Here is a 23,919-nt window from a genome sequence, read left to right as displayed (position 1 = left end):
TAGCTAGACCAACACCAGTAGGATAGATGTACTATAGGTCTAACTGGTGTTCTTTGTCTTACTTGAGGCAATATTTTTTTTGGGGGGGGCACAGACCACTGGTTTTTATTCTTTTAAATCAATATTCATAATGCAGAGAACTATCCTCAATAAAGTAAAACAATTCATCAAGCATAAAAATAATTCAGATCAGGAATTCCTGAAGAGACATTAGGAATCCAGGAATATTTTCAATCCTTTTTCATACATTCTTATCCTTTCGTCTCTTGTGGTCTTTCTTAGCACATTTTAAATTTCCAAATAACTTTGAGGACTCAGACAAAATGTTGATTAGCTACAGAGACTCAACAAGAAAAATAGGAAAAGGTCATCAGGCCAGCCAACTAGCCTATTATTCCTAACTTTGACTCCTATCTCGTCCTCAGGTTCCTGAAGTTATCCTGTTAGCCACTGCAGCATCCAGAGGAATGACCACCACTAAAGTACTGAAAAATTGGTAAGAAACTCTATGAGGGTAAAACAAAAGAAATCTATGAATTGCTGGATAGTTTTGGAAAAGTCCTCTTGCAGTCTAAAGACCAGATTACAGCTGGTAATGCAACTAGGAAAAATGACCTGGATGGAAAATTGCAATCTCAAACAAAATTACCAGCTGTATTTTTGAATTGTTACAGGAAGCAGTTATCAAAACTGCTTACAAAAAAATGTGGTGAGACAGTTTTCATTGCATCTCAATGTGAAATGATTCCAATTGAATGGGTATATAAAAGAATTGCAAGTGGTTCTTTTCCTAGAAGAAATCCTGGTGTCAAAGAAGGATACAAGTTCTACCCACTCAAAGTAGAGTTGTTTTTCAAGGATGATGCCAACAATGATCCATAGTGGTCTGAAAAACAGGTGATTGCTGCCAAATGATGTTTTGCTGAACTTATAAGTCAGACTGAAGTGGATATCATGAGTCATTACACACAGGCCATTTTTAAAATACTGAAAAAATCCTGTTTACCTCAGAACTGTGCATTAAACATGAAGACCGAATTTTGGGGTGATGTAACTGCAAAAGAAATTATTCTTGCTAATGTTATTAAGAATGATTCCTGAAGGATCTATTCATCTTGGGATAGAACTCAACAGAAAGACAGTCATTCAGGGACCTTAAGAAAGTGACTCCTGAAAGCCTCTAGATGGTAAAGAAAAACTTTGAATGGATTGCAGAAAGTAGAGTTGCTTCATAAAGTAGAAAGCCCATGCAGAGTTGTGATATTGATGGACTCAACTTCTGACTTTAGTCTTTGTGAAAAAAATTAAGGTTTGTGGAAATTATAGAATTCCTTGTGAATTTTGAGTAACATCTGCCCATAAAGGACCAGATGAAACTAAGGATTAAGCCAGAATATGAAGGAGATGATGTTCCTACTGTATTTGTGGCAGTAGCTAGCAGAAGCAATACTTTGGGACCAGTATTGTCTGGTAGCACAACATATCCATTAATAACTGTCCTCCCCTTACACCTGATTGGGGAGTTCTGGTTGTATGATCCTTATTTTGAACATCTAGTAGTCTTGGTTGTTCAACTCTACTTTCACCTAAAGAAACAGCTAAATTTTCAACTCAGATATTTGGATTAAATAACCATTTGGTATGGACTAAACTTTGAGAAGCATATTTAACACATGGGTCTTCTTGAAGCAGGCAGATAAGAAAATCAGAGAATATAGTTTATAAGAAGAATTTAGTGCATTTTTAAAAATGAAAAACAAGAAGATTCTAATTTAACTATTACAAACTGATCATGCAAGAGAAAAATGATTCTAAACTAAAGAAAAATATTAATAAAATTTCTTACTTGTTTATGTTAGGAAAAAAATTTGGGAAAGAGAGTCAAAAACTCAATGAGATACTTCCCTGGGATGTTGATGACTGGGAAATTTGAACTTTTAGTCTTAATATGTTTTACTTCTCTGAAAACTTAACACATATCTATATCCAATTCAGTACTGATGCTAGAAAAATACCAGAGGTATTTTTCATTTTCATTTTCATTTTCATTCAAAACTGAAAATGTCTGGAGTTACTTAAATTTATCATCTGAAAAATTCTGAAGAGCTTGGACAAAATGATTTCTAAAGTTCAACTATAAATTCTAAAATCTTCCCCCTTAAGGTGGTTTTTCCTAAAAAAATCTCCTATGGGTTGATACAACTGCCATTCTCTTAGACACTCAAGTTGAAAATCTGCAATCATCTTTGACTTTGTCAGTTTTGCTCTTTGTCTAATCAGTCAACGGTTTTCACAGAATTGGTCTCTCTGTTGTTTTTAAAGCCATCTTCTCCCTCTCTCTCTCTTTTTTTAATTTCTATAATTACTTCCCAGATTCAGACCCTTAGTATCTCTCACTTGATGGAGACATTTGCAATTGCATCCTAACTGATCTCTTAGCTTTCAGTCCATACTATCTCCAATTCAAAGCTTCCTTCATCAATCATTCTCAAGAAGAGTTTTAATTATGTCAATATTTGGATTAAAAAATTCAGTGATACCTTATTGCTTGGAATTTAAAGTCCTCAATAATATGGATTCAAATTATATTTTATCATAGTTCATTTTATCATAATTCAATTTTTATCATAGTTCATTTTATCATAATTCAATTTTATCTTCCACAGCACCTGGATTTAGGTTCCAATGCTTGCTCAAATGATGTGTTCTATATCCAGAACAATATAAAAACTATTTTTTGTTCTGGGAAATCCTCAGAATTTTCCTAAACTCTGCTCTGCTTATTTGTTCTTTATTTAGAATGTTCTTTAACATCCTTATACCTATTAAAATTCTATCCATTTTTTTAAATGTCACTTCCTTTATGAAGCCTTCTCTGATATCCCCATCTGGTTATGATCTCTTCCTCTGAATCCATAAAACCTTGGGTTTTTTTATATGCCACTTATATTCTGCCTTGAAGTGTACTTATGACATGTAGTTTATTAGACTGTAAACTCTTTGAGAACAGGTTAGTGATTACATTTTACTGATTTGTGTATCCCCTGAAGGACATATCTCTGTACCTTTAATAAGAAGGGGCTTTGGAATAGGCAGAGTAGGGTTTCTTTGCAGCTTTGTGATAGGTATAGGTGACAGCAAGGCTAGGCAGCAATTTTTTTCAAGATTTTTGAAACTTTTTTTTTATTTATTTAAGGCAATGGGTTAAATGACTTACCCAAGGTCACACAGGAAATTATTAAGTGTCTGAGGTCATATTTGAACTCAAGTCCTCCTGACTCCAGGACTGGTGTTCTATCCACTGTGCCACCTAGTTGCCCCCACTAGGCAGTATTTTGATAAAAGTTTGACAAAACTCATTCTGATTAGGAAAGGCAAGACAGCAATTATACTAAGGGATTGGACAGAAACAGTGTCTCAAAAAAGACAAGGTGAGATGTATTGGTGAGCCATGATGTGAATAGGAATGCTCAAGTGACACATTAGAAGAAAAGAATTAATAACCCATGGTAGTTAAGATTTTTTTTTTTTATTACATTAGTTCCTCATTTTAAGGGACTTAAATAGAATAAAAGCTCCCATTAGCCCAGGTTAGCTAAGTCTACTAGTAATTTCAAAATGTAAAAGTACAAAATGGTGAAGAACTGAGAGAGTCAAGATATTAGGGAATAGATAAGGCAGAAAATAAATCAAATTATTTCAGAGCAATATGAGAACTTGCTTTAGGATTCATATTTTTTTGACAAGGCAAAGTGTCTTGCCCAAGGTTGCACAGCTAGGTAATTATTAAATCTGAGGCTGGATTAGAACTCAGGTCCTCTTGACTCCAGGACTGGTACTCTATCCACTGTGCCACCTAGTTGCCCCCAGGATTCATGTTCTTAAGATGAAGAAACCCTCCCTCTAGGCAATGTAGGTACTTAATAGATAACTGGTTATAATTTTTTCTCTTGATCTCTTTGCTGATATTAATTCTAATCACAAGCATGGCACACTCTGAATCTCTGATTATAGGTAATTGCTTTATCACAATATATTGATAATTGGTATATCTGACATCAATTATGTTAAAACAGAAAAACAATAGTATATATCAAATATATCAATGAAGTCCAATAAGTAGAAGGGGCCTTTGAGAGAAGAACTTCATCCTCAACTGAGATTGGATTCCCTTAAATGCCTCACTTGGCAGACCTAGAGCCTGGCTCATTGAAAAAAGTTTGTCTGTATGACCTCTGCCTGTAACAGACATCATATATACATAAAGGAACATGTCCTTATGTTCCCATCTGTTCTTTATCGCAACGTACTGTAACCATGCCAGTTGTTCAATAATTAAGTATTATAAGAGTAAGTCTTTGGAACTCTTAGCTTTCAAATCCTTAAGAATTGGCAAGTAATTTAGTCTCGGCTCTTTTTTTTTTAACATTGGGATGTGATTCCTTATCACAAGACCCCTCAAGGACAAGAAATATCACCATGATGACTTATATCAGATTAATGCTTATTGGTCTATTTTTTAACTGCTTTAAAGGAGAGATCTACTCTTTAGCTAGAGTTTTTGTTCATTCCAAACATGACTAAAATTAAAATAGAAAATTTTATTATAAACTACGTATTGGACAAGTGCAGTTCTAAAGTGATTATCCAAAGTATTTGTTTATGCCATTTTTGAGCTTTTGATTACAACTCAGTGTGAGAATCATTAATGAATCTGTATTGTATTGGAATCCATGTTCTTATGAAAAAATTTTCTGATCTTGGTTTAGGATTACAGAATATAATTCTTGTTCTTTATAGACTTACTAGTTTTTTTCTGCCTACCCGGCTTCTGCTAAATGGCCCTCTCTGGTTTTGTTTGCTCAGTCTTTCTTCTGAGGTTTGCTTCTTTAGGTTACCAGTTGTAATCTCCAAAAGTGGACTTTGCTAGACAGCAACCAGTCAGCTGTACCTGCTCCTTACAACTGCCATCCTGGACTTTGCCTCAATTGAGTTCCCATCCTGAAAGGATGGATAATGAGCATTACACCCAATTTCAACTTTTTTTTTTTAGGTTTTTGCAAGGCAAATGGGGTTAAGTGGCTTGCCCAAGGCCACACAGCTATGTAATTATTAAGTGTCTGAGACCGGATTTGAACCCAGGTACTCCTGACTCCAGGGCCAGTGCTTTATCCATTACACCACCTAGCTGCCCCCCAATTTCAGCTTTAAAGAAATCTATGTTCCAATTCCCAGATGAATCTGGGTCCCAATAATTTGAGGGAGGAAATATGATGCAGGGAGTTAGGGCCATAGGAAACATTATAATTGGAAATAAATTTTATAATCTTTTACCCTATTAAATTCTGAGTGAGGAATGTTCATGTCTGGTAATGAAATGTTATTTGTGCCCATGATGTAAATTGACTCCTATTGTCCCATTGTTAAGTAAATTTGTAACCTCACCTCATTTTCTTCACCCCTCCCCCCCAACTTTTAGTGTTTTCCCTGATTTCAGATACATAGAGGGGAAAGGATTTCCTCTTTTGCCCATATTCTCCTGATCCTTCTATACCCAGAGAGTGGGCATGATTTTAAAGTCTGGCCTGGACTCCCCTTGTAGTGCAGAGACTCACTTGAGTCTCAGCTCCGACAGCTCTCCTGGCTGTTTCTGTCTTTGACTCTGTCTCTGACTCTGTCTCTCTCTCTCTCTCTCTCTCTCTCAAACCTTACCTAGTCTTTTGCTATTTAACCTGTCCTCAAGGTGCTTGCTGTTCCTCCAGGAGGAGAAAAACTTTTAACTGTAAACTCTGCAGGTTTGTATAATTAATCCTGAGCATTTTTAAAATGCCAGGGCAATATGTGAATTCTTTCACCTTCAAGACCTTTCAATCTTTATTACCAGCACCAATCCTCAGGCAATACTATGTAATGGGGATATGAAAAAAAGACTAAAGGAGCTCATACTCTAATGGTTTTCGTTACTCCTTGAGGCCAAAACCTTTTTTACTTTTGGGAAATTTTGCCAATAGTTTCCTCACCAGTGACCACTGATTTGTTATTAAAAGTCACTTGCTCCTACAAATTCTTTTGTATATATATTGGTATTTTCCTTTTTCCTTTGATCTCTCTGGGGACCAGGCCTAGTACTGGTAGTTCTGATTCAAAAAGCATGCTTTGGTGACATTTTAACTATAATTCAACTACTTTCCAGAAAGGCTGGAGCTCTAGTTCATAGCTCCATGAAAGATGGATTAGTTTTTATGTAAAGTCCCTGCAACAATTACTATCTTTGCCAATCTGGTGGGAGTTAGGTAGATTTTCAGAGTTGTTTTAAATTGTATCTTGCTAATTATTTATGATTTGGGATATTTAAAAAATATGGCCTTTTAGAGACTGATTTTTTTTCACTTTAAGAACTCTTCATAATTATAACAATTTATCTTTTGGGGAATGGTTCTGAGCACTGGGTGCCTTGCCTTCCGTCTTTTGGCTTAGCTTCTTCCTTAATGCTTATAGGCTTCTAGGCTTTCCCTTTTGCCAACTAAGATAGATGATAATATTTTTTTCCCTCTATTTTAAAATCATTATTCAATTTGGTGGGTTTATTTTTTGCTTTCTTTTTTCTATATGTGGGAGATTTGGGCTGCTGTTTTCCTATTCATTGTCTTGAATGATATTATTTAAGTTAATTCAATTCAGGAAATATTCATTAAGTGCCTATTATTTCCAAGGCATTATGGTAAATGAAGGGATAAAAAAAAAGAAAGAAAAGAAGGAAAAAAAATTAGAACAGTCCCTACCCTCAAGGAGTTTACATTCTACTGGTGATTACAACATGCACATTGATAAGTAAATGGGAAGTAAATACAAAATAATACAAAAAAATTTTGTTGGGGGAGAATACAAATAATTGGAAGCAATGAGAAAAGCATGATATAGGAAGAACTTCTTGTAGAATTCTTGTAGAATGTTTTAGAGAAGAAGTTAAAACATCTACCTAGAAGTCAGTAGTAAAGAAAATCTGCAAAAAAGTAATTATAGACAAATATTAAAATGTTTGATTAGAATACCTGATTATTCCTGAGTATTAGTGAAGATCTCAAAAAACTATTATTTTATTACATGAAAAATGACTATTTATACCTTTTTTCCTAATTCAGAAGTCAAAGGAAACGTTAATATAGTGCCACTCTCCTTCTCCCTGAAAAAACATTCTGAACATTATCTGGTCTTGTTTCTTAATACACTTTGACTACATAAGAAGTCTGTGTTATTTGGACTAAAAAAGTTACAAATGGTTATTCAGACCAATCAAAATGGTTGGGAATACCATTCTCCAACTGTTTAGTTGAAATTAACCAATTTATCTTTTTTTAAAAATGACAACTTTATTGAAGATTTTCTATTCTAACATTGAAAGAATCTTCCTTTAGATTAAAAAAATCAAAAAAGGATGATTTATCTGATATTTCAGTTGTTACCAGTCATATTGCAGCTTTCTATTCCAAAAGAAAATTCCAAAGTAATCTGACATGAAAATCTACTATACATTTAAATGTGCAGATTCATTCAAATACATTGCTTTTGATGTAGGGAAATGATGTAGAGAATTATAAATGTAGCAGAAACAAAGTATGTGATCTTAAATGCTATTAAATCTTTTTAAAGGGGTGGAAGTTCCCTGCTCTTGAGATGTAAATGAATCCCCTACTGATTTTATCTTGCCTATTTTGTCCCCATTCCCCTTCACTTAACTTTGGCCTAAATGCTGGCATGACGGGAAATGACATATTGAATTTGGGGGTCAAGCACCCTAGGATAGGAAGGACCAGTATGTAGCTTGCCATTGGAAGATACCTGGCCCAAGGTATAAGACCACTCCCCAAGCTCCCCATCCTCTGTCCCACCTACCATGGAAGGGTATTTAATAGGAAGCACCACCATTTTGACCTCTCTTGCTTCTTCTGGTCTCCAATCCAGAAAGATGGGGTTTTCTCATACCCTTTCTTGATCTGTGTGGAGCTCCCGTGGACCTTAGCATGTGGTCTGGTTAAGCCAAGCCTTGTGGCTGCCTGACCTTCTCTCTCTCTCTCTCTCTCTCTCTCTCTCTCTCTCTGTCTCTTTCTCTCTTCCTCAGTTTTCACCTGGCCTTTCCACAGGGTACTTACTGCTTTTTTTTTTTTTTTTTTTTACTAATTTTGGCCTGAACTTTGCAACAATATTTTGCCATAATCCTGAGCGGCTTTAGCTTTTCAGTGGCCTTAAATCTTCTGTCTTCAATCTCTAAATCTTTAAAAATCCAGCAATACTTTGACTACCTATACAAATTATCCCAAAAGACTTAGTGCAGCTATTTATGCTTGTGTTATTGTAAAGTAGGTGAAATATTAGAGAAATATATTTATCATTATTAATATGTACCCTCTATACTGACCATGCATCCCCATTCCATGGTCTAAGTTATGTAGAAGTTCAGTGCACTTTTAGTAAAATATCTTGCCCCTCCCTGACAAGGACTGCCAGTAAATCCCCCCACCCCACCCCAGGCTATTAGTTGAAGTTAATGAACTTTTAGTGAAGTATTTTGCCTCTCCCAGGTAAAAGGCAAGTCTCTATCAACAAAACAGTACAACCCTGCCTTAGCCAGAAAAGATGTCTTTGTTCTACTACCCCACATCTACTGTACCTCTCTTTATCTCATTTTTACTTTGTGACATCTAAAATACTTCTCTGCATCTACAATCCGTTTTATTACCTCATTTCTTGCTCTTTGAGTTACTTCTCCTCATCAACATATCTCCCCATCCCTACCCCCCATTCTTCCTTAAAAGCTCTGCTCACTCAATTAAACTGCTCACTGCTTTTGGAAGGACAGCCCCTCTTGGGTAGCATCATCCCTCAAACTCTCCTACCTGTTTGTCTTTTTAAACTACTTATATTGTCCATTATTTGTTTTGCTTGTCCTACTGTGAAAATAGCCTGCTTTGGGGAAGCATGATTTCCTCAAACTCTCCCACCCTCTTCTTACTTTTATTGAAACTCACTATCTTGCTGTTTTTCCAAATAACCTAACCTGTGATTTTTTTTGTAACAACATGTAAACTGTGAGGAGCACCTTGTGAGTTCAAGTCTAAGTCTATCTTACCTCTCTGAATCAGAGATCAGTGAGTTTTAAACAAAATGAACCCCAATAGATTCATCTTTAAGCCCCCTTTACCTGAAGTTCATTCCCTCCTGTCTCAATTGTAGTGCAGTGGGCATAGTATAGCTACTGTTCAGATTACATGAAACCCATTGAAATGAAAATGCCCAGAACTGATTTTATCCTCTAGTATAAAACAGACTGAAATCTACATAGTCAGCCTGCTTTGATGAGAAATCATTGTCTATTATTTATTTAACATTATTTTCATTTTTGTCTATTTAAAAAATAAATTTATTTTGTTAAATATGACTATGGGTACATAGGTAATACAAGTAGCATCAGATCCTGGTAATTTTTAGGTTTTCTGTTTCTTGTGGTTTTGATTAAATGAAATTAACAAAGTCTTTCATTTATATACAATTCTGTTAAAGGCAGGTAAATCAATGTCACTTTTCAAATAATATGACAAAGGAACTTTGATCATTTCAAAGTTCCTTGCCCAAACCTTTGTCATATCAATCAGTAAGTATTTATACCATATCTTTCCTTTATTAGCTATTGTTGTCTAAGAAATGTATTGTTTGTGGTGCTCGTGTTGATCAGGTTACTGTTATAAAATAAGTCTTCTGTTATTTCCTCTAATGTTGTGGAAATCAATAAAATTGTGTTTCAAATTGGAACAAATAAGAAATAGGGATAGAATTTTATTTTATGGAAATTTTACAACATCATAATATTAAAAGGTAAAAAGAAATTTAGAGACCATTTAGTCTAATTTCCCTTCATTTTTTATAAATTTTAATTTTAGGGAGTTAGGCCTTTTAGTGATTTCATTTTAAAAGCTAAATAAATGTTAAATTAAAAAAAGTTAATTAAATCATCATCTTTATCCTCAGCACACATTTTATTGCCTTCTATATATGAAATGCATATTTTATGTGAAAGGACCACATGTGGGCAGTTTCTAATGCTTAGCAAAGTGAATTTTTCATAATATCTAATAGATATTTAGTGGTTTGAATTGAATAGAGAATTAGGAAGATAACCAATTAAAATGTGTTTATATTTCACAAATTTATCTTAAAAAATACCACATTCTATTTGCCTTCTAGAATTTAAATATAATATTTCTTGGACTGCTGCCTATTTCTTATTTCAGTAATTCTCTCTTTAAGTGACTTTTCTCAAGTGATTTCTTTCATTAATTCATTCAAACAGACATTTATTAAATACTTATAGCATATCAGGTACTCTCTGAGAGGTCAAGGAAAACATAAATATACATAAAAGAAAAATAAAAAAACAGCAAACAGTCTAGCAGGGAAGATAAAACATGTACACAACAGATTCTAATAATAAAGGAAATAAAAGTTCAATAAGAAAGTGATCAGAAAAATGAATAGATCCTACAAATAAAATTAGGGATGAGAAGAAAGACATGTATTCTTTAAGTTTTTACTGCATTAGTCAAAGCTTCCAAAGGAAAAAAAAAGTGAAAACTTGTGTTTTCCTCTTTTCCTTTCCAGAAACTCTTATCTCTGGTAACATTAAGGGTCTTGGTATAGACAGACTATGGCTCTCATATAATCAGTCTCTCTCTCTCTCTCTCTCTCTCTCTCTCTCTCTCAACTTTTGCAAGGCAATGGGGTCAAGTGACTTGCCCAGAGTCACACAATAAGTATCATTAAGTGTCTTAGGTTGGATTTGAACTCAGGTCCTCCTGACTCCAAGGCTGGTGTTCTAGCCTCTGCACTACTTGGTTGTGTCTCTCTTAGATCTCTAATTTCTACAATAGGTTATAATAGTATGTTAACCTCTACCAAGCAGGTAATAATTGTCTGGCCTTTGTAGCACTGATTTGAGTGTCACTCAATGGAGAAGGAAAAGTCAGGTGCAATTTTGCATTTTTTTAAGTTTACTTGTAAGAATATAAAATGTCTAAGCTTAAAAAACATTTGTTTAGCTTTTATTTTTACCTTTGGTCAAAATGAATTTGGTTTTGTGGTTTTATTTGGAATTTCATTCTTCATTTTGTTGGATTCTTCCTGTTGTTGAGATAGTTAATTTTAAAATTTAATAAATGTGAAAACCAAAGTTAAAGGAGCAACTATTTTATTTATGTGATAAGGCTCTTAATTTTTAATTTTTCCCTAACTCTATCCAGTCAGGTTGTGAGCAATCCCTAGGCTAAATGTTCATTGCAGTGTAAGGGCATCTGGCTATATGTCACTCAGCAAGGTTAAAGGGAACTGTGTAGCTAAATCCGGATGCTGCACATTGAAAAGTTCTCTCCAAATGTCTAAAGCTTAGGCCTTGGGGGAATCTTCAATTGAGGAAATGGCAATGCTATTCATACCCAGACATTAAAACAAAAGTTTTATTTAATGTGACTGTCAGGTTTTGGCTCCTCTTTCTGACAGACCAACAGAGCCTTTATGACCCTCTCAGCCAAACTATTTGTATATTATGACTTGCCTAAGGATAGCTTCCTTTGTTGGGACTTTTTTTCCCCCTTTCTGCAGTCTCAAAAAGGGCTGTATGCAAAATAGAAATTTAAAACATAAAAAGAAAAAGAATTGTTAGCTAACTAGCAAGGTTATTGAAACAGAAGGGACAACAAAAGTCTTCACAGGAATCACACCAGATTGTGGCATTTTGTTATTCTGTTATTCTGTCCAGTTAGATGCAGAGAATTATGAATGTAGAAAATTTATAATCGGAAACAAATTATGTAATCTTAATGCTGTTAAATCTTATGGAAGGGTGGAAGGCTCTCTGCTCTTGAGATATAAATCGACTGCTCATTGTTTCATTGTTAAATGTAAAAATTTGTTTGCTGTCTTCTCATTCCCAGCTCCAAGCTTCTAACCTTCTACCTGGTTTCTGTCACATAAGGACAGAGGGATTTCCAGTTTTGTCCTTAGTGCTCAGATAATGGGCAAGACTATAAAAACCTGAGCTGGACCTTTGGAGCTGGTCTGCTGTCTGACTCAATCAGCCCTGCTTGACTGCCCTTTACCTCTGAATCTGTGTCTCTGTGTCTCTCTCTGTGTCTCTGTCTCTGTCTCTGTCTCTGTCTCTGTCTCTGTCTCTCTCTGTCTCTGTCTCTGTCTCTGTCTCTCTCTCTCTCTCTCTCTCTCTCTCTCTCTCTCTCCCCCAAGTAACCTCACCTAACCTTTTCTTATTCATCCTGTCCTAAAGTTCTTGTTGACTCTCTGGGAGGAGACAAATTTTAACCAGTTTTGCAATAATTTACAATAAATCCTGAACAGTTTTAAAATCTCTGGGAGCATGTGAATTCCTGAGTTTTTCAGTAACCCTCGATTTCCATCTTTAATTGGGTACTCCTAAAACTTATCGGCAACAAGTTGAACTGAAATTAATTTTATTGCAGAAAGAAGACAGAGACAATCTCTAATGGAAAGAAAAACTTTGTTAAGGAGGGAGTGATTATATTTTGGTAGAATGTAAGCTCCTTGAGGGCATAGATTGTGTCTCCCCCCCCCCACCTTTATTTTTGGTCCTTGTTTCCTAGGCACCTAACACGTCTGGATAACAATTGTTGAGTAAAATGTTGAAGCTTTAAAAATTGCATATTGGATTGAATCAAAGCACAAATATTTCCCCTTATAGTTGTGACTGTTCAAATAAGAGACTAACATTCTGGTTACAATCTATTCATTTGACTTAGATGCAGTGGATAAAGCACTGGATCTGGAAGCAAATATTCTACCCTTCATGTGTTCAATGATATTGCCCCTGGCTTACAATCAGACTTGAACTTTCATTGTATTAGTAGCTATACAGTGATATTTCTAGAACACATTTCATACTCTTATGCCTGGTGCCCCTTGTGAATAATATTTGAGGTGGCCTCCTGGACCTACAGATCCAATCTATGACGATGGAACAAAAGGAACAGCAATACCTACTAATATTAATAATGATGACTAATATTTATATAGTGTCTGCAATATGTCAACTATTATAATTTCATTTGATCCTCACAAAAATCCTGGAAGGTAGGGTTATTATTATTCTCATTTTATAGAAGAAGAATCTGAAGTGGATAGAGGTTAAATGACTTGTTCAAGATCACATTTTTTTGCTAAGTGATTCCAGTCTAGTGTGCTATCTACTGTATTACCTCGCTGCTCACTCAAATCTTCAAATCACTTGCAATTAAAACCTTGTATTATGTGCTCTGTTCTCCCCCTCCCCCCAATTAAAATGTATACTCCTTATGTATCTATGTGCTTTGAGCACATGGTACTTTGAATATAGTGATGTTTGTTTTTCATTTTCTTTTTTTAAATTTATTTTTATTAAAGATATTATTTGAGTTTTACATTTTCCCCCAATCTTGCTCCCTGCCCCCCCCCCCCCACAGAAAGCACTCTGTCAGTTTTTACTTTGTTTCCATGTTATACCTTGTTCCAAATTGGGTGTGATGAGAGAGAAATCATATCCTTAAAGAGAAGAGAAGTCTAAGAGGTAACAAGATCAGACAATAAGCTATCTGTTTTTTCTTTTTAAATTAAAGGGAATAGTCCTTGCACTTTGTTCAAACTCCACAGCTCCTTATCTGGATACAGATGGTACTCTCCTTTGCAGACAGCCCAAAATTGTTCCCGATTGTTGCACTGATGGAATGAGCAAGTCCTTCAAGGTTGAACATCACTCCCATGTTGCTGTTAGGGTGTACAGTGTTTTTCTGGTTCTGCTCATCTCACTCAGCATCAGTTCATGCAAATCCCTCCAGGTTTCCCTGAAATCCCGTCCCTCCTGGTTTCTAATAGAACAATAGTGTTCCATGACATACATATACCACAGTTTGCTAAGCCATTACCCAATTGAAGGACATTTACTGGATTTCCAATTCTTTGCCACCACAAACAGGGCTGCCATAAATATTTTTTGTACAAGTAATGTTTTTACCCTTTTTCCTCATCTCTTCAGAGTATAGACCCAGTAGTGGTATTGCTGGGTCAAAGGGTATGCACATTTTTGTTGCCCTTTGGGCATAGTTCCAAATAGCTCTCCAGAATGGTTGGATGAGTTCACAGCTCCACCAACAGTGTAATAGTGTCCCAGATTTCCCACATCCTTTCCAACAGTGATCATTATCCTTCCTGGTCATATGGGCCAATCTGAGAGGTGTGAGGTGGTACCTCAGAGAAGCTTTAATTTGCATTTATCTAATAATTAATAATTTAGAGCATTTTTCATATGGCTATGGATTACTTTGATCTCCTTATCTGTAAATTGGCTTTGCATATCCTTTGACCATTTGTCAATTGGGGGAATGGCTTTTTGTTTTAAAAATATGACTCAGTTCTCTGTTTATTTTAGAAATGAGTCCTTTGTCAGAATCATTACTTGTAAAAATTGTTTCCCAATTTACTACATTTCTTTTGATCTTGGTTACATTGGTTTTATCTGTGCAAAAGCTTTTTAATTTAATGTAATCAAAATCATCTAATTGGTTTTTGGTGATGTTCTCCAACTCTTCCTTAGTCATAAACTGTTCCCCTTTCCATAGATCTGACAGGTAGACTAGTCCTTGATCTTCTAATTTGCTTATAGTATTGTTTTTTATGTCTATGTCCTGTAACCATTTGGATCTTATCTTGGTAAAGGATGTGAGGTGTTGGTCTAATCTAAGTTTCTTCCATACTAACTTCCAATTTTCCCAGCAATTTTTATCAAAGAGGGAGTTTTTATGCCAATGGCCAGACTCTTTGAGTTTATCAAACAGCAGATTACTATAATTATCTCCTGCTTTTACACCTAATCTATTCTACTGGTCCACCACTCTATTTCTTAGCCAATACCAAACAGTTTTGATGACTGATGCTTTATAATATAATTTTAGATCGGGTAGGGCTAAGCCACCTTCTTTTGCACTTTTTTTTCATTAAGCTCCTGGAAATTCTTGACTTTTTATTTCTCCATATGAATTTACTTACAATTTTTTCTAACTCATTAAAGTAATTTTTTGGAATTTTGATTGGTAGGGCACTAAACAGATAGTTTAGTTTTGGTAGAATTGTCATTTTTATTATATTAGCTCTACCTATCCATGAGCAGTTGATATTTGCTCAGTTATTTAAATCTAATTTAATTTGTGTGAGAAGTGTTTTATAATTGTTTTCAAAAAGATTCTGAGTCTGTCTTGGCAAATAGACTCCCAAATATTTTATATTGTCTGAGGTTACTTTGAATGGGATTTCTCTTTCTAGCTCTTCCTGCTGTTTCTTGCTAGACATATATAGAAAAGCTGAGGATTTATGAGGGTTTATTTTATAACCTGCAACTTTGCTAAAATTGCTAATTGTTTCCAGTAGTTTTTAGATGATTTCTTGGGATTCTCTAGGTAGACCATCATGTCATCTGCAAAGAGTGAGAGTTTTGTCTCTTCCTTCCCAATTCTAATTCCTTCAATTTCTTTTTCTTCTCTAATTGCTGCTGCTAACATTTCTAATACAATATTGAATAGTAGTGGTGATAATGGGCACCCTTGTTTCACCCCTGATCTTATTGGGAATGCCTTTAGCCTCTCCCCATTGAATATAATGCTTGTTGATGGTTTCAGATAGATACTGCTAATTATTTTAAGGAACAGCGCATTTATTCCTACACTCTCTAGTGTTTTTAATAGGAATGTATGCTGTATTTTGTCAAAAGCTTTTTCAGCATCTATTGATATGATCATATGATTTCTGATAGGTTTGTTGTTGATATAATTGAGTATACTAACAGTTTTCCTAATATTGAACCGACCCTGCATTCCTGGAATAAATCTACTTGATCATAATGTATTATCCTAGTGATGACTTGTTGTAATTGTTTTGCTAAGATTTTATTTAGGATTTTTGCATCTATATTCATCAGGGAGATAGGTCTATAATTTTCTTTCTCTGTTTTAACTCTTCCTGGTTTAGGTAACAGTACCATATTGGTTTCATAGAAAGAGTTAGGCAGAGTTTCATCTTTACCTATTTTTCCAAAGAGTTTTTATAGAATTGGAACCAATTGTTCCTTAAATGTTTGGTAGAATTCACTTGTGAATCCATCAGGCCCTGGAGATTTTTTTTAGGGAGTTCAGTAATGGCTTGTTGAATTTCTTTTTCTGAGATAGGGTTGTTTAGGTATTTAATCTCTTCTTCATTTAACCTGGGCAAGTTATATTTTTGTAAATATTCATCCATTTCACTTAGATTATCAAATTTATTGGCATAGAGTTGGGCAAAATAATTTCAAATTATTACTTTAATTTCCTCCTCATTGGTGGTGAGTTCACTTTTTTCATTTATGATACTAGCAATTTGGTTTTCTTCTTTCTTTTTTTTAATCAAATTGACCAGAGGTTTATCAATTTTATTGGTTTTTTCATAATACCAACTTTTGGTTTTATTTATTAATTCAATAGTTTTTTTGCTTTCAATTTTATTAATTTCTCCTTTAATTTTTAGAATTTCTAATTTGGTACTTAATTGGGGATTTTTGATTTGTTCTTTCTCTAATTTTTTTAGTTGCATGTTTAGTTCATTGATTTCTTCTTTCTCCAATTTATTCATATAAGCATTTAGAGCTATAATATATCCCCTGAGAGTTGCTTTGAATGAATCCCATAGGTTTTGGTATGTTGTTTCATTATTATCATTATCTAGGATAAAATGGTTAATTCTTTCTATAATTTGTTTTTTGGTCCACTCATTTTTTAAAATGAGGTTATTCATTTTCCAATTTGTTCTGGGTCTATATCTCCTGGGCCCAGTATTGCACATGACTTTTATTGCATTGTGATCTGAGAAAGATGTATTCACTATTTCTGCCTTTATGCAGTTGATCATTAGGTTTTTATGTCCTAGTACATGGTCAATTTTTGTATAAGTTCCATGTACTGCACAGAAAAAGGTATATTCCTTTCTATCTCCATTTAGTTTTCTCCATAAATCTACCATATCTAATTTTTTCTAACAATCTGTTTACCTCCCTAATTTCTTTCTTGTTTGTTTTATAATTTGATTTATCTAGATCTGATAGTGGGAGGTTGAGGTCTCCCACTAGTAGAGTTTTGCTGTCTATGTCTTCCTGTAATTCTTTCAGCTTCTCCTCTGAGAATTTGGATGCTGTCCCACTGGGTGCATATATATTCAATATTGAAATGATTTTATTGTCTATGGTACCTTTTAGGAGGATATAGTTTCCTTCCTTATCTCTTTTAACAATATCTATTTTTGCTGCTGCTTTGTCTGAGATAAGGATTGCTACCCCTGTTTTTTTTTTACTTCAGCTGAAGCAAAATATATTTTGCTCCAAACTTTTACCTTTACTCTATATGTATCTCTCTGCTTCAAATGAGTTTCTTGTAAGCAGCATATTGTAGGATTCTGGTTTTTAATCCACTCTGCTATTTGCTTACTTTTAAGGGAGAGTTCATCCCATTCACATTCAAGGTTATGATTACTAATTCTTTTTTTTGGTCTTTTTTTTAGGTTTTTGCAAGGCAAACAGGGTTAAGTGGCTTGCCCAAGGCCACACAGCTAGGTAATTATTAAGTGTCTGAGACCGGATTTGAACCCAGGTATTCCTGACTCCAGGGCCGGTGCTTTATCCACTATGCCACCTAGCCGCCCCATGATTACTAATTCTTTTTTGCCCTCCATGCTATCTTCCCTCTGTTTATATTTTCCCCTTTCCCCCCTTTTATCCATATTCCCCAGTCTTTTGTTTCTGAAAACCACCCCCTTCAGTGTGTTTGCCCTCCTATATCACACCCTCCCCTTTCTTTCTCCTTTCCCTTTTTCCCTTTTCCCTTCCCTTCCTTTAATTATTTCCCCTTATTTCCCCCACTCCTCTTCCCTTTCTCTGTCCCCCCCTCTCCTTTTCCCCTTTTAATACTTGAAAGGTTAGATGTTTTATAAGTTAACTGAGTATGTGTAGGTTGACTTTAAGCCAAGTCTGATGAGAAGAAGATTCAGGTGTTTCTCCTCTGCTCCCTTCTTCCCCACTATTACTATAGGTTTTTTGTACCTCTTAGTGTAATGAGATTTACCCCATTCAATCCCCTCCCTCCTCCCATCTCTTTCCTGTCCCCCTTTTTAGGGCGGTAGTGGGTTTTTTTAGATCATTCTATCTAAGTCATAGAAAATTCTGAGTGTCTGTCCCTTTTAGTTCTGTATATTCTATTGAATAGAGTCAAAATTCCTGAGAGTTATTAGAGTCTTTCTCCCAAATGGCGTTAAACCCAGTTACATCCCTTTAGATAGTAGTCTCATGGATAGGTCATGAATGTCCATCATTTCTGGCTAGGTGTATTCTCTCTGTTAAAGTTACATTTCTCAAGGTTTATGAGAATCTTTTTTTTTTTTTACCCCCATGCTGAGATATAGCCAGTTTCAACTAACTTACTGGATTGCATTTTTTTTCTTTTACTGCCCCCCCCCTTTTTTTTACCTTTTCATGTGTCTCTTGAACCTCCTGTCTGATGTCCAAATTTACTCTTGAGCTCTGGTCTTTTCATCAGAAATTCTGGAATTCTTTCATTTCATTAAATGTCCATCTTTTTCCCGGGAAGAGAAGGCTCAGCTTTGCAGGAAAGTAGCTTCTTGGCTGCATTCCAAGCTCCCAAGCTCTTTGAAATATCTCTTCCAGGCCCTTCGATCCCTTAATGTTGATGCAGCAAGCTCCTGCGTGATCCTTACTGTGGCTCCTTGATATTTAAATTGTTTCTTTCTGGGCTGCTTGCAGGATTTTCTCTTTTATCTGATAGTTCTGCAGTTTGGCCACAACATTCCTTGGTGCTTTCATTTTAAGATCTTTTTCTGGTGGGGATCGATGTACTCTTTCAATAATTACTTTGCCCTCCGATTCCATGATATCAGGGCAGTTTTCCATCACTAGATCCTTTAATATTAAGTCCAGGCTTTTTTTCTCTTCAGTGTTTTCAGGAAGTCCTATAATTTTCAGGTTGCCCCTCCTCGATCTATTCTCGAGGTCAGTGGTTTTGTTGATGAGGTATTTTACATTTGCTTCTATTTTTTTCTATTTTTTTTGATTTTTTGTTTAACTGACTCTTGCTGTCTCGTGGAGTCATTAGTTTCTGTAGACTCCATTATTTTTTTGGGGGAGGAGTTTTCTTCATTAACCTTTTGCAACTCCTTTTCCAATTGGTCAATTCTACTTTTGAAAGAGCTTTCCATTTGACCAATTGAGGTTTTGAGAGAATTAATTTCTTTTTGCATTTGCTGATTTGAGGATCTGAGAGAATTATTCTCATTTTGTAATTGTCCAATTGATGATCTGAGAGATTTATTCTCCTTTTGTGTTTGTCCAATTGTACTTTCTAAGGTTTTGTTTTCTTGTTGCAAGGTATTAATTGTCTCTCCCAAATTTTTAAGCTCCTTCCTTATTTCTTCAAGGAAGTCTTTCTGTGCTGGAGACCAGATTGTGTTCTCCTCAGAGGTTCCAGGTCTCTCTCAGTTGGGGTCTTTCCATTCCAGGATTTTTTCTATGGATCCACCTTTCCGCTGACCCTTCTTCATTATGCTAAAACCTTAAGTTGGGAGGCAGGGCTGGTTCACCTGGGCTTGGTATCGATCGCTAAAGGCTTTACTGAGTGCAGTTTCTCTGGCTTGCCAGTAGGAGGTGCTGGTTGCCCTCTCTGGAGTGTCTGTGACCTGGGTTGCAAGGCCTTCTCCCTTTGCCCTAAGGGCCTTCAATCAATGGTGGGCTTTACCCTGGCCTGAGGTCATTCCTCAGCTGGGCTGGGTCAGCTCATACACCTGGGCCTGAGGCAGAAGTAGTTTGCAATTGTTTGCCCAGGGATGGCAGCTCTCCTGCACCAGACCTCTCCCTGCAGCTCTGTCTCCAAGCTCCAGGGGGACAACACCAACACCAGCGCCTCTGCTTCCCTGCACACCCAAACCCCTTTCGTCTAGTTCCACCGCTAATCCAGCAGGTCCCGCTCTCCGGCCCTCAGACTCCCTGTTCCAATTCAGCTGTCAATCTGGCTGATCCGGGGCTGATCCTCCCTCTGAGCCCAGACTCACGGGCCGGAATTCTACCAAAACTGCAGTGGGAGACAAATCCTGAGGTAGATGTTCTTTTTCCTGGCTTTTCTTTCTGGGTTTTGTGAGTCGGATTTCTTTTAAGAGGTTTGTTTCATGTGATAGATGGGGAAGAGATCAGGAGACTTTAGAACTGTGCCTGTCTTCTCTCCGCCATCTTGGCCGGAAGTGTCTGTCCTTCATTTTTAAAGAAGACCATGATATCAGGAAGTGTTGCCATGAGAAGCACATGAATTGGATTTGAGTGAGGTGCTGCTGTGCTAAGTAACCAGCCTCAAAAACATCTGAGTCCAGTGGCCAGATATGAATCAGGATGATTGGAGATGGCTCTGGATACAGGGCAATCAGGGTTAAGTAACTTGGTCAAGGTCACACAGCTAGTATCAAGCTATCTAGCTAGTGTCAAGTATCTGATTTGAACTCCTATCCTCTTGACTCCAAGAACTTAGTGTTTGCACATAGTAAGTGCTTAATAAAAGTTCAATCATTCAGATAAGAAAATACTCAAGTCCAAGAGACTTCTCATATTCACCACAAAATATGTTAGGCTCCTTAGAATCTTTTTTGCCAGAGAGATCTTTTTAAGCCTAAAGTCAGGCTTAATGTCAGGCTTAAAATCAGACTAATGTCAGATTATCTAAAACTTCAGCTCACACCAGGTATAGAGATCTCACAATATCAAGGGCTGACTTACCTGAGTGTATATCAGCTCTTTAAATGGTCATTTGGATAGGTTACATAATTCTTTCTTTCATTTGGATCAGTAATTGTTAATATAATCATAATAAAATCAGCAGCCTAAATTTTCAGAATAAGATTCTTCTGGAGGAGTAAGGAAACTTCTCTCACTCTCTGTTAAAAGTTAACAATAATCAGGGAGAAAATGTGTGACCTCAAGTGCTACCAGAAGAGCTGCAATGGGGAAATCTGAGAAAGACAACTGTATCTCATTTTGAATGAAGAAATCACCAGACTCTCTGATTCAGGGTGATAAGAAAAGGCATAGACTTTAATTCCCAGGTTGCTGTCAAAGTTCAGAAGTTACTACAAAAAGTTCATAAGGAATTCCAAAAAGTTCACAAGTTACTATAAAAAGTTTCAACTTTGCTTCTTTTATATGGTAAAGAAAGTGAGTTTTTAAGAAGATAGTAAGGTTAAGCAAAGAAGAGGCAACTTGGGGAGAATAAGGGAACAGAAAAAGGAAAGGGAAAGGAAGCAGCCATAAGATGCTGACTGGGCTTAGATCAAAGTAGGTCCAGCAGCATGGAGCTGGGATCACACAGATTCAGTATGAAGAAAGGAAGGGGAAAAGAACCTGGGCAACCAGCTGCCTGGGCCAAGTCACAGAGGAAAAAAGGGAGGGCCAGAGGGTCAGACGCTATTTAAATACACTTTTGTGGTTGGAGGCATGAGGTTAACTTTAAAAAGTGGTTAACATCTGGTATAGGAATGGAGTCCACTGAACATACTGCAAGGATGGTGCTTAATTAACATCAGGTGTAAGGCATGTGCCCAACTCCTGATAAGTCCAGAGTGGTTTAGGAATAAGCCAATAAAGAAGAGAAAAATACTTTAATAATATCGAAAAAAATTACAAGTTTTGATTCCAGTACAAAAGGAAGATTATTTCTCTGTGTCACAGAGTTCCCCTGCCACACAAGGACCCCATTTACAAGAGGGTCCTGCAAGAGTCATCCTATGTTTGAGGCAATTGGTGAGTCTGCATCCATTTAAACCAGAGCTTATGAGCTTCTCACAGATGTGTTTCTTTTACTATAAAAACTAAAGCACACATCCAAAGTAAAATGTATTTAATTAAGAGCATAGCAAATAAAAGTCAAGAAAGATTCCTGTACATATATTCCTACATGATATCACATTACCAGTGTGGGAAGAGCAAACATATATAGGAAATAAAGGGACATTTATAGAGGGAACACATGTGTCCATGTCAATTGTGCCTCTGACATCACATTTCCACTAATAATCTCTGGTGATGTGATCCTACTGTTCTCTGTTGGGCATCTCTACTTAACTGATTCTGCTGCTATCTGCTGGTCTTCAACTGTAGTGTAGTTTATATGCTGAGTTTCCCTGCCAATTATTAGGATTTCATCACTGAATAGATTATAGTCAAATAGCCAAATATTGTCTGGGATGATATTTTTGCTTTTGAGATGAAAACCTTAATTAAGGAACCTAGTCCTCAAATATTTAAATGTTTTTATTTTGTTTTGTTTACACATGTCATTTCAGGTGCTCTGCAAACTCTAATTCTTACCTGAGTTGTAGTAGAAAAAAATACCACAAAACTTTTCATTCTTAGAATGGCAAAACATACCTAGTTGCTCATTTCATTACTTGCCTTTTAGGTCCTCCCCCCTGCCCCCAATCTCCCCAGACTTTTTGTAGAGTATGAGAAGTGTTGGTGACTATTGCTCTGTTCTCCCAATTATGAATAAATAAATTTATTGTGGTTTTTCAATTGTTTGGGTCATATATAACTTGTTATCCCATCCGAGGTTTTTTTTTTTTTTTAGTTTTTGCAGGGCAATGGGGTTAAGTAGCTTGCCCAAGGCCACACAGCTAGGCAATTATTAAGTGTCTGAGGTCAGATTTGAACTCAGGTAATCCTGACTCCAGGGCTGGTGCTCTATCCACTGTGCCACCTAGCCACTCCTAAACTCTTCATTATTAATATAAGTACTACTTATGCTTTACCAGTTAGGTTAAGATGTATTGTAAAAGATCAATTGTTTCTATGAGCATCTCTGAGATGCAAACGAGTCTTGGAATTCTGGAACATTTCTGTTTCCTTGAAGTTTAAACAGCTGCGAATGGAGAATTGTGTTTGCTTCTGGGGTGCAAAAAAATGCCCAACAGAGTCTGACCTCTTAATCCTATTATCAAACTGTGTTAGCAAAAGAATTTAATTTAAATAATCCTAGTTGGACTTGAAAGGAAAGATTTGAATGATGAATGTATAATTCTCTTGGTATCTCTGGCTCTCAGCATTGTATCAAGTTGTCTTAAACTTCCTACAACACTTGATAGGGACTTTCTGCCAGATTGAATTTTTTGCAAACTACGTTAAAAATCTCTGCCAGTTGAAGCACTTTTATTTTTTTTCAGGCTGGTTAAAATGCAAATCCTATTTCAATGACTTTCAGTCTTCTCTGTTGATTAGTAGGCATTTAAACATTTACCTAAAATCAGTTACCAAGACAATATAAAATTTACTATTTGTAGATTTTGGGAGACGTGTTTCTACTATGATTTTTATATACCCATACTTTTAAAAATGTCATAGATAATATATGCTTCTTGAAATCATCCTAAAGGAAAGTTTTGTGTGTATGTAAAGGATACTTCTAATTATACAAAGAAATGGGACAGGGCAAATATTAGTCAAATTTATGGGGAAGAAAGACCATTTGAAAAACTGAACAATAGAGAGTGATTGGTCATAGGGATCTGAAGAAGTCCAGAGTTATAGAAGCAGCTTATAGATTTAATATAGGGGAGTAGCATATGAATGTGATTCATAGAGGAAAATAAAGGTAAAATAAAAAGTCAGGAAAAATCCGTCTTTTTTGTTTTTGTTTTTGAAAGGCAATGGGGTGAAGTGACTTGCTCAAGGTCACACAGCCAGAAAATTATTATTATTTTTTTTTGCAAGGCAAATGGGGTTAAGTGGCTTGCCCAAGGCCACACAGC

At 35.9% G+C, this 23,919-nt stretch overlaps 1 pseudogene; it reads left to right on the top strand.

Moving 5' to 3' along the window:
- Positions 1-492: 492 nt before the first annotated feature.
- On the top strand, positions 493-1,725 carry LOC141499223 (bifunctional phosphoribosylaminoimidazole carboxylase/phosphoribosylaminoimidazole succinocarboxamide synthetase pseudogene; annotated as a pseudogene).
- Positions 1,726-23,919: the final 22,194 nt, after the last annotated feature.

The sequence above is a fragment of the Macrotis lagotis genome, chromosome X, assembly GCF_037893015.1.
Source record: "Macrotis lagotis isolate mMagLag1 chromosome X, bilby.v1.9.chrom.fasta, whole genome shotgun sequence".
In the NCBI taxonomy this organism is placed as follows: Eukaryota; Metazoa; Chordata; class Mammalia; order Peramelemorphia; family Peramelidae; genus Macrotis; species Macrotis lagotis.
The sequence above is the reverse complement of the archived record's forward strand: the minus strand, read 5'-3'. Positions and strand labels throughout refer to the sequence as shown.